The sequence below is a fragment of the Oncorhynchus keta genome, unplaced genomic scaffold (assembly GCF_023373465.1).
Source record: "Oncorhynchus keta strain PuntledgeMale-10-30-2019 unplaced genomic scaffold, Oket_V2 Un_scaffold_515_pilon_pilon, whole genome shotgun sequence".
Lineage (NCBI taxonomy): Eukaryota > Metazoa > Chordata > Actinopteri > Salmoniformes > Salmonidae > Oncorhynchus > Oncorhynchus keta.
The window spans coordinates 875365-889193 of NW_026290954.1; the positions used below are offsets into that span (position 1 = coordinate 875365).

The 13829-nt window shown below is 42.6% G+C and overlaps 1 long non-coding RNA gene across 2 annotated transcripts; it reads left to right on the forward strand.

The window, feature by feature from the left end:
• The first annotated feature begins 11650 nt into the window (after positions 1–11650).
• LOC127928966 (uncharacterized) lies at positions 11651–12988 on the forward strand. 2 transcript variants are annotated; one of them, XR_008133020.1, is made up of 3 exons: positions 11651–11706; positions 11910–11938; positions 12926–12988. It is a non-coding gene; the product is annotated as an uncharacterized LOC127928966 (long non-coding RNA). The 2 variants fall into 2 exon arrangements; XR_008133019.1 differs by having other exon boundaries at positions 12868–12972.
• The last annotated feature ends 841 nt before the right edge of the window (positions 12989–13829 follow it).

Sequence of the window (13829 nt, forward strand, 5' to 3'; positions counted from 1 at the left end):
AAGAAAACCTGATGGAGTCTGCAAAAGACCTGAGACTGGGACTGAGATTTGTCTTCCAACAAGACAATGATCCAAAACATAAAGCAAAATCTACAATGGAATGGTTCAAAAATAAACATATCCAGGTGTTAGAATGGCCAAGTCAAAATCCAGACCTGAATCCAATCGAGAATCTGTGGAAAGAACTGAAAACTGCTGTTCACAAATGCTCTACATCCAACCACACTGAGCTCGAGCTGTTTTGCAAGGAGGAATGGGAAGACATTTCAGTCTCTCGATGTGCAAAACTGATAGAGACATACCCCAAGCGACTTACAGCTGTAATCGCAGCAAAAGGTGGCGCTACAAAGTATTAACTGAATAATTTTGCACGCCCAATTTTTCAGTTTTTGATTTGTAAAAAAGTTTGAAATATCCAATAAATGTCGTTCCACTTCCTGATTGTGTCCCACTTTTTGTTGATTCTTCACAAAAAAATACAGTTTATATCTTTATGTTTGAAGCCTGAAATGTGGGAAAAGGTCGCAAAGTTCAAGGGGGCCGAATACTTTCGCAAGGCACTGTAGACTAGGTCATATAGACTACTGAATATAGACCAGGGGATATAGACTACTGAATATAGACCAGGGGATATAGACTACTGAATATAGACCAGGGGATATAGACTACTGAATATAGACTAGGTCATATAGACTACTGAATATAGACGAGGGGATATAGACTTCTGAATATAGACTAGGGGATATAGACAACTGAATATAGACTAGGGGATATAGACTACTGGCTATAGACTAGGGGATATAGACAACTGAATATAGACTAGGGGATATAGACTACTGGCTATAGACTAGGGGATATAGACTACTGGCTATAAACTAGGGGATATAGACAACTGAATATAGACTAGGGGATATAGACTACTGGCTATAGAGTAGGGGATATAGACGTCTGAACATATACTAGGGGATATAGACTACTGGCTATAGACTAGGGGATATGGACCTCTGAATATAGACTAGGGGATATAGACATCTGAATATAGGCTAGGGGATATAGACTACTTGCTATAGACTAGGGGATATAGACCTCTGAATATAGACTCGGGATATAGACGTCTGAATATAGACTCGGGGATATAGACAACTGAATATAGACTAGGGCATATAGACTACTGGCTATAGAGTAGGGGATATAGATGACTGAATATAGACTAGGGGATATAGATGACTGAATATAGACTAGGGGAGAAAGACTACTGAATATAGACTAGGGAATATAGACTACTGGCTATAGACTAGGGGATATAGACTACTGGCAATAGACTAGGGGATATAGACGTCTGAATATAGACTAGGGGATATAGACTACTGGCGATAGACCAGGGGATATAGACTACTAGCTATAGACTAGGGGATATAGACTACTGGCTATAGAGTAAGGGATATAGACTACTGGCTATAGAGTAGGGGATATATAGACTACTGGCCATAGACTAGGGGATATAGTCTACTGGCTATAGACTATGGGATATAGACTACTGAATATAGACTAGGGGACATAGACTACTGGCTATAGAGTAAGGGATATAGACTACTGGCTATAGAGTAGGGGATATAGATGACTGAATATAGACTAGTGGACATAGACTACTGGCTATAGAGTAGGGATATAGATGACTGAATATAGACTAGGGGATATAGACTACTGGGTATAGACTAGGGGATATAGACTACTGGCTATAGACTATGGGATATAGACTTCTGAATGTAGACTAGGGGATATAGACTACTGAATATAGACTCGGGGATATAGACTTCTGAATATAGACTTGGGAGATAGACTACTGGCTATAGATTAGGGGATATAGACTTATGAATATAGACTTGGGGATATAGACTACTGGCTATAGACTAGGGGATATAGACTTCTGAATATAGACTAGGGGATATAGACTACTGGCTATAGATTAGGGGATATAGACTTATGAATATAGACTATGGGATATAGACTACTGGCTATAGAGTAGGGGATATAGACTACTGGCTATAGAGTAGGGGATATGTCTACTGGCCATAGACTAGGGGATATAGTCTACTGGCTATAGACTAGGGGATATAGACTACTGAATATAGACTAGGGGATATAGACTACTGAATATAGACTACTGGCTATAGACTAGGGGATATAGACTTCTGAATATAGACTAGGGGATATAGACTACTGGCTATAAACTAGGGGATATAGACAAGGGGATATAGACTAGGGGATATAGACTACTGGCTATAGAGTAGGGGATATAGACGTCTGAACATATACTAGGGGATATAGACTACTGGCTATAGACTAGGGGATATGGACCTCTGAATATAGACTAGGGGATATAGACTACTGAATATAGACTAGGTCATATAGACTACTGAATATAGACTATTGGATATAGACTACTGAATATAGACTAGGGGATATAGACTACTGGCTATAGAGTAGGGGATATAGACGTCTGAACATATACTAGGGGATATAGACTACTGGCTATAGACTAGGGGATATGGACCTCTGAATATAGACTAGGGGATATAGACATCTGAATATAGGCTAGGGGATATAGACTACTTGCTATAGACTAGGGTATATAGACCTCTGAATATAGACTCGGGATATAGACGTCTGAATATAGACTCGGGGATATAGACAACTGAATATAGACTAGGCATATAGACTACTGGCTATAGACTAGGGGATATAGACTACTGAATATAGACTAGGGATAAAGACTACTGAATATAGACTAGGTCATATAGACTACTGAATATAGACTATTGGATATAGACTACTGAATATAGACTAGGGGATATAGACTACTGGCTATAGAGTTGGTGGATATAGATTACTGAATATAGACTAGGGGATATAGACTACTGGCTATAGACTAGGGAAATAGACTACTAGCTATAGACAAGGGGATATAGACTACTAGCTATAGAGTAAGGGATATAGACTACTGGCTATAGAGTAAGGGATATAGACTACTGGCTATAGAGTAGGGGATATAGACTACTGGCCATAGACTAGGGGATATAGACTACTGGCTATAGACTAGGGGATATGGACTACTGAATATAGACTATGGGATATAGACTACTGAATATAGACTAGGTCATATAGACTACTGAATATAGACTATTGGATATAGACTACTGAATATAGACTAGGGGATATAGACTACTGGCTATAGAGTAAGGGATATAGACTACTGGCTATAGAGTAGGGGATATAGATGACTGAATATAGACTAGGGGACATAGACTACTGGCTATAGACTATGGGATATAGACTTCTGAATGTAGACTAGGGGATATAGACTACTGAATATAGACTAGGGGATATAGACTACTGAATATAGACTAGGGGATATAGACTACTGGCTATAGACTAGGGGATATAGACTAGGGGATATAGACGTCTGAATATAGACTAGGGGATATAGAGTACTAGCTATAGACTAGGGATATAGACAACTGAATGTAGACTAGGGGATATAGACTACTAAACGTAGACTAGGGGATATAGACTACTGAATATAGACTAGGGGATATAGACTACTGAATATAGACTAGGGGATATAGACTAAAGGATATAGACTAGGGGATATAGACTACTGGCTATAGACTAGGGGATATATACTAGGGGATATAGACAAGGGGATATAGACTACTGGATATAGACTAGGGGATATAGACTAGGGAAATAGAATAGGGGATATAGACTACTGGCTATAGACTAGGGGATATAGACTAGGGATTTTGACTACTGAATATAGACTAGGTCATATAGACTACTGAATATAGACTAGGGGATATAGACTACTGGCTATAGACTAGGGGATATAGACTTCTGAATATAGACTAGGGATATAGACTACTGGCTATAAACTAGGGGATATAGACAAGGGATATAGACTAGGGGATATAGACTACTGGCTATAGAGTAGGGGATATAGACGTCTGAACATATACTAGGGATATAGACTACTGGCTATAGACTAGGGGATATGGACCTCTGAATATAGACTAGGGGATATAGACTACTGGCTATAGAGTAAGGGATATAGACTACTGGCTATAGAGTAGGGGATATAGACGACTGAATATAGACTAGGGGATATAGATTACTGGCTATAGACTAGGGGATATAGACTACTGGCTATAGAGTAAGGGATATAGACTACTGGCTATAGAGTAGGGGATATAGACTCCTGGCCATAGACTAGGGGATATAGACTACTGGCTATAGAGTAGGGGATATAGACTACTGGCTATAGAGTAGGGGATATAGACTACTGAATATAGACTAGGGGATATAGACTACTGGCTATAGAGTTGGTGGATATAGATTACTGAATATAGACTAGGGGATATAGACTACTGGCTATAGACTAGAGGATATAGACTACTAGGTATAGACAAGGGGATATAGACTACTAGCTATAGAGTAAGGGATATAGACTACTGGCAATAGAGTAAGGGATATAGACTACTGGCTATAGAGTAGGGGATATAGACTACTGGCCATAGACTAGGGGATATAGACTACTGGCTATAGACTAGGGGATATAGACTACTGGCTATAGACTATGGGATATAGACTACTGAATATAGACTAGGTCATATAGACTACTGAATATAGACTATTGGATATAGACTACTGAATATAGACTAGGGGATATAGACTACTGGCTATAGAGTAAGGGATATAGACTACTGGCTATAGAGTAGGGGATATAGATGACTGAATATAGACTAGGGGACATAGACTACTGGCTATAGAGTAGGGGATATAGATGACTGAATATAGACTAGGGGACATAGACTACTGGCTATAGACTATGGGATATAGACTTCTGAATGTAGACTAGGGGATATAGACTACTGAATATAGACTAGGGGATATAGACTACTGAATATAGACTAGGGGATATAGACTACTGGCTATAGACTAGGGGATATAGACTAGGGGATATAGACGTCTGAATATAGACTAGGGGATATAGAGTACTAGCTATAGACTAGGGGATATAGACAACTGAATGTAGACTAGCTGGCTGTTGAGGAGACTAAATTACTTGGCGTTACCTTAGATTGTCATGATCAAAACATAGAAATGCAATGGTTGTAAAGATGAGGAGAGGTCTGTCTGTAATAAAGAGATGGGGAGAGGTCTATCTGTAATATAGAGATGGGGAGAGGTCTATCTGTAATATAGAGATGGGGAGAGGTCTGTCTGTAATATAGAGATGGGGAGAGGTCTGTCTGTAATATAGAGATGGGGAGAGGTCTGTCTGTAATAAAGAGATGGGGAGAGGTCTGTCTGTAATAAAGAGATGGGGAGAGGTCTGTCTGTAATGAAGAGATGAGGAGAGGTCTGTCTGTAGTAAAGAGATGGGGAGAGGTCTGGTCCTTCTGTAGCTCAGTTGGTTAAGCATGGCGCTTGTAACGCCAGGGTAGTGGGTTCGATTCCCGGGACCACCCATACGTAGAATGTATGCACACATGACTGTAAGTCGCTTTGGATAAAAGCGTCCGCTAAATGGCATATATTATTATTATTATTAGTAAAGAGATGGGGAGAGGTCTGTCTGTAATATAGAGATGGGGAGAGGTCTGTCTGTAATAAAGAGATGGGGAGAGGTCTGTCTGTAATAAAGAGATGAGGAGAGGTCTGTCTGTAATAAAGAGATGGGGAGAGGTCTGTCTTTAGTAAAGAGATGGGGAGAGGTCTGTCTGTAATAAAGAGATGGGGAGAGGTCTGTCTGTAATAAAGAGATGGGGAGAGGTCTGTCTTTAGTAAAGAGATGGGGAGAGGTCTGTCTGTAATAAAGAGATGGGGAGAGGTCTGTCTGTAATAAAGAGATGGGGAGAGGTCTGTCTGTAATAAAGAGATTGGGAGAGGTCTGTCTGTAATAAAGAGGTGAGGAGAGGTCTGTCTGTAATATAGAGATGGGGAGAGGTCTGTCTGTAATAAAGAGATTGGGAGAGGTCTGTCTGTAATATAGAGATGGGGAGAGGTCTGTCTGTAATATAGAGATGGGGAGAGGTATGTCTGTAATAAAGAGATGGGGAGAGGTCTGTCTGTAATAAAGAGATGGGGAGAGGTCTGTCTGTAATATAGAGATGGGGAGAGGTCTGTCTGTAATAAAGAGATGAGGAGAGGTCTGTCTGTAATAAAGAGATGGGGATAGGTCTGTCTGTAATAAAGAGATGGGGAGAGGTCTGTCTGTAATAAAGAGATGGGGAGAGGTCTGTCTGTAATAAAGAGATGGGGAGAGGTCTGTCTGTAATATAGAGATGGGGAGAGGTCTGTCTGTAATATAGAGATGGGGAGAGGTCTGTCTGTAATAAAGAGATGGGGAGAGGTCTGTCTGTAATAAAGAGATGGGGAGAGGTCTGTCTGTAATAAAGAGATGGGGAGAGGTCTGTCTGTAATAAAGAGATGGGGAGAGGTCTGTCTGTAATAAAGAGATGGGGAGAGGTCTGTCTGTAATAAAGAGATGGGGAGAGGTCTGTCTGTAATAAAGAGATGGGGAGAGGTCTGTCTGTAATAAAGAGATGGGGAGAGGTCTGTCTGTAATATAGAGATGGGGAGAGGTCTGTCTGTAATAAAGAGATGGGGAGAGGTCTGTCTGTAATAAAGAGATGGGGAGAGGTATGTCTGTAGTAAAGAGATGAGGAGAGGTCTGTCTGTAATATAGAGATGAGGAGAGGTCTGTCTGTAGTAAAGAGATGAGGAGAGGTCTGTCTGTAATAAAGAGATGGGGAGAGGTCTGGCTGTAATAAAGAGATGGGGAGAGGTCTGTCTGTAATAAAGAGATGGGGAGAGGTCTGTCTGTAATAAAGAGATGGGGAGAGGTCTGTCTGTAATAAAGAGATGGGGAGAGGTCTGGCTGTAATAAAGAGATGAGGAGAGGTCTGTCTGTAATAAAGAGATGGGGAGAGGTCTGTCTGTAATATAGAGATGGGGAGAGGTCTGTCTGTAATGAAGAGATGAGGAGAGGTCTGTCTGTAGTAAAGAGATGGGGAGAGGTCTGTCTGTAATAAAGAGATGGGGAGAGGTCTGTCTGTAATAAAGAGATGGGGAGAGGTCTGTCTGTAATATAGAGATGGGGAGAGGTCTGTCTGTAATATAGAGATGGGGAGAGGTCTGTCTGTAATATAGAGATGGGGAGAGGTCTGTCTGTAATAAAGAGATGGGGAGAGGTCTGTCTGTAATAAAGAGATGGGGAGAGGTCTGTCTGTAATAAAGAGATGGGGAGAGGTCTGTCTGTAATAAAGAGATGGGGAGAGGTCTGTCTGTAATATAGAGATGGGGAGAGGTCTGGCTGTAATATAGAGATGGGGAGAGGTCTGTCTGTAATAAAGAGATGGGGGAGGTCTGTCTGTAATAAAGAGATGGGGAGAGGTCTGTCTGTAATATAGAGATGGGGAGAGGTCTGTCTGTAATATAAAGATGGGGAGAGGTCTGTCTGTAATAAAGAGATGGGGAGAGGTCTGTCTGTAGTAAAGAGATGGGGAGAGGTCTGTATGTAATAAAGAGGTGGGGAGAGGTCTGTCTGTAATATAGAGATGGGGAGAGGTCTGTCTGTAATATAGAGATGGGGAGAGGTCTGTCTGTAATATAGAGATGGGGAGAGGTCTGTCTGTAATATAGAGATGGGGAGAGGTCTGTCTGTAATAAAGAGATGGGGAGAGGTCTGTCTGTAATAAAGAGATGGGGAGAGGTCTGTCTGTAATAAAGAGATGGGGAGAGGTCTGTCTGTAATAAAGAGATGGGGAGAGGTCTGTCTGTAGTAAAGAGATGGGGAGAGGTCTGTATGTAATAAAGAGATGGGGAGAGGTCTGTCTGTAATATAGAGATGGGGAGAGGTCTGTCTGTAATATAGAGATGGGGAGAGGTCTGTCTGTAATAAAGAGATGGGGAGAGGTCTGTCTGTAATAAAGAGATGGGGAGAGGTCTGTCTGTAATAAAAAGAGATGTCTGGAGAGAGGTCTGTCTGTAATAAAGAGATGGGGAGAGGTCTGTCTGTAATAAAGAGATGGGGAGAGGTCTGTCTGTAATAAAGAGATGGGGAGAGGTCTGTCTGTAATAAAGAGATGAGGAGAGGTCTGTCTGTAATAAAGAGATGGGGAGAGGTCTGTCTGTAATATAGAGATGGGGAGAGGTCTGTCTGTAATGAAGAGATGAGGAGAGGTCTGTCTGTAATAAAGAGATGGGGAGAGGTCTGTCTGTAATAAAGAGATGGGGAGAGGTCTGTCTGTAATAAAGAGATGGGGAGAGGTCTGTCTGTAATATAGAGATGGGGAGAGGTCTGTCTGTAATATAGAGATGGGGAGAGGTCTGTCTGTAATATAGAGATGGGGAGAGGTCTGTCTGTAATAAAGAGATGGGGAGAGGTCTGTCTGTAATAAAGAGATGGGGAGAGGTCTGTCTGTAATAAAGAGATGGGGAGAGGTCTGTCTGTAATAAAGAGATGGGGAGAGGTCTGTCTGTAATATAGAGATGGGGAGAGGTCTGGCTGTAATATAGAGATGGGGAGAGGTCTGTCTGTAATAAAGGATGGGGAGAGGTCTGTCTGTAATAAAGAGATGGGGAGAGGTCTGTCTGTAATATAGAGATGGGGAGAGGTCTGTCTGTAATATAAAGATGGGGAGAGGTCTGTCTGTAATAAAGAGATGGGGAGAGGTCTGTCTGTAGTAAAGAGATGGGGAGAGGTCGTATGTATGTAATAAAGAGATGGGGAGAGGTCTGTCTGTAATATAGAGATGGGGAGAGGTCTGTCTGTAATATAGAGATGGGGAGAGGTCTGTCTGTAATAAAGAGATGGGGAGAGGTCTGTCTGTAATAAAGAGATGGGGAGAGGTCTGTCTGTAATAAAGAGATGGGGAGAGGTCTGTCTGTAATAAAGAGATGGGGAGAGGTCTGTCTGTAATAAAGAGATGGGGAGAGGTCTGTCTGTAATAAAGAGAAGAGATGGGGAGAGGTCTGTCTGTAATGAAGAGAAGAGTCTGTCTGTAGTAAAGAGATGGGGAGAGGTCTGTCTGTAATATAGAGATGGGGAGAGGTCTGTCTGTAATAAAGAGATGGGGAGAGGTCTGTCTGTAATAAAGAGGTGGGGAGAGGTCTGTCTGTAATATAGAGATGGGGAGAGGTCTGTCTGTAATAAAGAGATGGGGAGAGGTCTGTCTGTAATAAAGAGATGGGGAGAGGTCTGGCTGTAATAAAGAGATGGGGAGAGGTCTGTCTGTAATAAAGAGATGGGGAGAGGTCTGTCTGTAATAAAGAGGTGAGGAGAGGTCTGTCTGTAATATAGAGATGGGGAGAGGTCTGTCTGTAATATAGAGATGGGGAGAGGTCTGTCTGTAATAAAGAGATGGGGAGAGGTCTGTCTGTAATAAATAGATGAGGAGAGGTCTGTCTGTAATAAAGAGATGGGGAGAGGTATGTCTGTAATAAAGAGATGGGGAGAGGTCTGTCTGTAATAAAGAGATGGGGAGAGGTCTGTCTGTAATAAAGAGATTGGGAGAGGTCTGTCTGTAATATAGAGATGGTGAGAGGTCTGTCTGTAGTAAAGAGATGGGGAGAGGTCTGTCTGTAATATAGAGATGGGGAGAGGTATGTCTGTAATAAAGAGATGGGGAGAGGTCTGTCTGTAATAAAGAGATGGGGAGAGGTCTGTCTGTAATATAGAGATGGGGAGAGGTCTGTCTGTAATAAAGAGATGAGGATGGGAGAGGTCTGTCTGTAATAAAGAGATGGGGATAGGTCTGTCTGTAATAAAGAGATGGGGAGAGGTCTGTCTGTAATAAAGAGATGGGGAGAGGTCTGTCTGTAATAAAGAGATGGGGAGAGGTCTGTCTGTAATATAGAGATGGGGAGAGGTCTGTCTGTAATATAAAGATGGGGAGAGGTCTGTCTGTAATGAAGAGATGGGGAGAAGTCTGTCTGTAATAAAGAGATGGGGAGAGGTCTGTCTGTAATATAGAGATGGGGAGAGGTCTGTCTGTAATAAAGAGATGGGGAGAGGTCTGTCTGTAATAAAGAGATGGGGAGAGGTCTGTCTGTAATATAGAGATGGGGAGAGGTCTGTCTGTAATAAAGAGATAAAGAGGGGAGAGGTCTGTCTGTAATAAAGAGATGGGGAGAGGTCTGTCTGTAATATAGAGATGGGGAGAGGTCTGTCTGTAATAAAGAGATGGGGAGAGGTCTGTCTGTAATAAAGAGATGGGGAGAGGTCTGTCTGTAATAAAGAGATGAGGAGAGGTCTGTCTGTAATAGAGAGATGAGGAGAGGTCTGTCTGTAATAAAGAGATGGGGAGAGGTCTGTCTGTAATAAAGAGATGGGGAGAGGTCTGTCTGTAATAAAGAGATGGGGAGAGGTCTGTCTGTAATAAAGAGATGGGGAGAGGTCTGTCTGTAATAAAGAGATGGGGAGAGGTCTGTCTGTAATAAAGAGATGGGGAGAGGTCTGTCTGTAATAAAGAGATGAGGAGAGGTCTGTCTGTAATAAAGAGATGGGGAGAGGTCTGTCTGTAATATAGAGATGGGGAGAGGTCTGTCTGTAATAAAGAGATGGGGAGAGGTCTGTCTGTAATAAAGAGATGGGGAGAGGTCTGTCTGTAATAAAGAGATGGGGAGAGGTCTGTCTGTAATAAAGAGATGGGGAGAGGTCTGTCTGTAATAAAGAGATGGGGAGAGGTCTGTCTGTAATAAAGAGATGGGGAGAGGTCTGTCTGTAATAAAGAGATGGGGAGAGGTCTGTCTGTAATATAGAGATGGGGAGAGGTCTGTCTGTAATATAGAGATGGGGAGAGGTCTGTCTGTAATAAAGAGATGGGGAGAGGTCTGTCTGTAATAAAGAGATGGGGAGAGGTCTGTCTGTAATAAAGAGATGGGGAGAGGTCTGTCTGTAATATAAAGATGGGGAGAGGTCTGTCTGTAATAAAGAGATGGGGAGAGGTCTGTCTGTAGTAAAGAGATGGGGAGAGGTCTGTATGTAATAAAGAGATGGGGAGAGGTCTGTCTGTAATATAGAGATGGGGAGAGGTCTGTCTGTAATATAGAGATGGGGAGAGGTCTGTCTGTAATATAGAGATGGGGAGAGGTCTGTCTGTAATATAGAGATGGGGAGAGGTCTGTCTGTAATAAAGAGATGGGGAGAGGTCTGTCTGTAATAAAGAGATGGGGAGAGGTCTGGCTGTAATAAAGAGATGGGGAGAGGTCTGTCTGTAATAAAGAGATGGGGAGAGGTCTGTCTGTAATAAAGAGATGGGGAGAGGTCTGTCTGTAATAAAGAGATGGGGAGAGGTCTGTCTGTAATAAAGAGATGGGGAGAGGTCTGTCTGTAATATAGAGATGGGGAGAGGTCTGTCTGTAATAAAGAGATGGGGAGAGGTCTGTCTGTAATAAAGAGGTGAGGAGAGGTCTGTCTGTAATATAGAGATGGGGAGAGGTCTGTCTGTAATAAAGAGATGGGGAGAGGTCTGTCTGTAATAAAGAGATGGGGAGAGGTCTGGCTGTAATAAAGAGATGGGGAGAGGTCTGTCTGTAATAAAGAGATGGGGAGAGGTCTGTCTGTAATAAAGAGGTGGGGAGAGGTCTGTCTGTAATATAGAGATGGGGAGAGGTCTGTATGTAATATAGAGATGGGGAGAGGTCTGTCTGTAATATAGAGATGGGGAGAGGTCTGTCTGTAATATAGAGATGGGGAGAGGTCTGTCTGTAATAAAAGGATGGGGAGAGGTCTGTCTGTAATAAATAGATGAGGAGAGGTCTGTCTGTAATAAAGAGATGGGGAGAGGTATGTCTGTAATAAAGAGATGGGGAGAGGTCTGTCTGTAATAAAGAGATGGGGAGAGGTCTGTCTGTAATAAAGAGATTGGGAGAGGTCTGTCTGTAATATAGAGATGGTGAGAGGTCTGTCTGTAGTAAAGAGATGGGGAGAGGTCTGTCTGTAATATAGAGATGGGGAGAGATCTGTCTGTAATATAGAGATGGGGAGAGGTCTGGCTGTAATAAAGAGATGGGGAGAGGTCTGTCTGTAATAAAGAGATGGGGAGAGGTCTGTCTGTAATATAGAGATGGGGAGAGGTCTGTCTGTAATAAAGAGATGGGGAGAGGTCTGTCTGTAGAAAAGAGATGGGGAGAGGTCTGTCTGTAATAAAGAGATGGGGAGAGGTCTGTCTGTAATAAAGAGATGGGGAGAGGTCTGTCTGTAATAAAGAGATGGGGGAGAGGTCTGTCTGTAATAAAGAGATGGGGAGAGGTCTGTCTGTAATAAAGAGATGGGGAGAGGTCTGGCTGTAATAAAGAGATGGGGAGAGGTCTGTCTGTAATATAGAGATGGGGAGAGGTCTGTCTGTAATAAAGAGATGGGGAGAGGTCTGTCTGTAATAAAGAGATGGGGAGAGGTCTGTCTGTAATAAAGAGATGGGGAGAGGTCTGTCTGTAATATAGAGATGGGGAGAGGTCTGTCTGTAATAAAGAGATGGGGAGAGGTCTGTCTGTAATAAAGAGATGGGGAGAGGTCTGTCTGTAATGAAGAGATGAGGAGAGGTCTGTCTGTAGTAAAGAGATGGGGAGAGGTCTGTCTGTAATATAGAGATGGGGAGAGGTATGTCTGTAATAAAGAGATGGGGAGAGGTCTGTCTGTAATGAAGAGATGGGGAGAGGTCTGTCTGTAATGAAGAGATGGGGAGAGGTCTGTCTGTAATAAAGAGATGGGGAGAGGTCTGTCTGTAATAAAGAGGTGAGGAGAGGTCTGTCTGTAATATAGAGATGGGGAGAGGTCTGTCTGTAATATAGAGATGGGGAGAGGTCTGTCTGTAATGAAGAGATGGGGAGAGGTCTGTCTGTAATATAGAGATGGGGAGAGGTCTGTCTGTAATGAAGAGATGGGGAGAGGTCTGTCTGTAATATAGAGATGGGGAGAGGTCTGTCTGTAATATAGAGATGAGGAGAGGTCTGTCTGTAATAAAGAGATGGGGAGAGGTCTGTCTGTAATAAAGAGATGGGGAGAGGTCTGTCTGTAATAAAGAGATGGGGAGAGGTCTGTCTGTAATAAAGAGATGGGGAGAGGTCTGTCTGTAATGAAGAGATGAGGAGAGGTCTGTCTGTAGTAAAGAGATGGGGAGAGGTCTGTCTGTAATATAGAGATGGGGAGAGGTCTGTCTGTAATAAAGAGATGGGGAGAGGTCTGTCTGTAATAAAGAGGTGAGGAGAGGTCTGTCTGTAATATAGAGATGGGGAGAGGTCTGTCTGTAATAAAGAGATGGGGAGAGGTCTGTCTGTAATAAAGAGATGGGGAGAGGTCTGGCTGTAATAAAGAGATGGGGAGAGGTCTGTCTGTAATAAAGAGATGGGGAGAGGTCTGTCTGTAATAAAGAGGTGAGGAGAGGTCTGTCTGTAATATAGAGATGGGGAGAGGTCTGTCTGTAATATAGAGATGGGGAGAGGTCTGTCTGTAATAAAAGGATGGGGAGAGGTCTGTCTGTAATAAATAGATGAGGAGAGGTCTGTCTGTAATAAAGAGATGGGGAGAGGTATGTCTGTAATAAAGAGATGGGGAGAGGTCTGTCTGTAATAAAGAGATGGGGAGAGGTCTGTCTGTAATAAAGAGATTGGGAGAGGTCTGTCTGTAATATAGAGATGGTGAGAGGTCTGTCTGTAGTAAAGAGATGGGGAGAGGTCTGTCTGTAATATAGAGATGGGGAGAGGTATGTCTGTAATAAAGAGATGGGGAGAGGTCTGTCTGTAATAAAGAGATGGGGAGAGGTCTG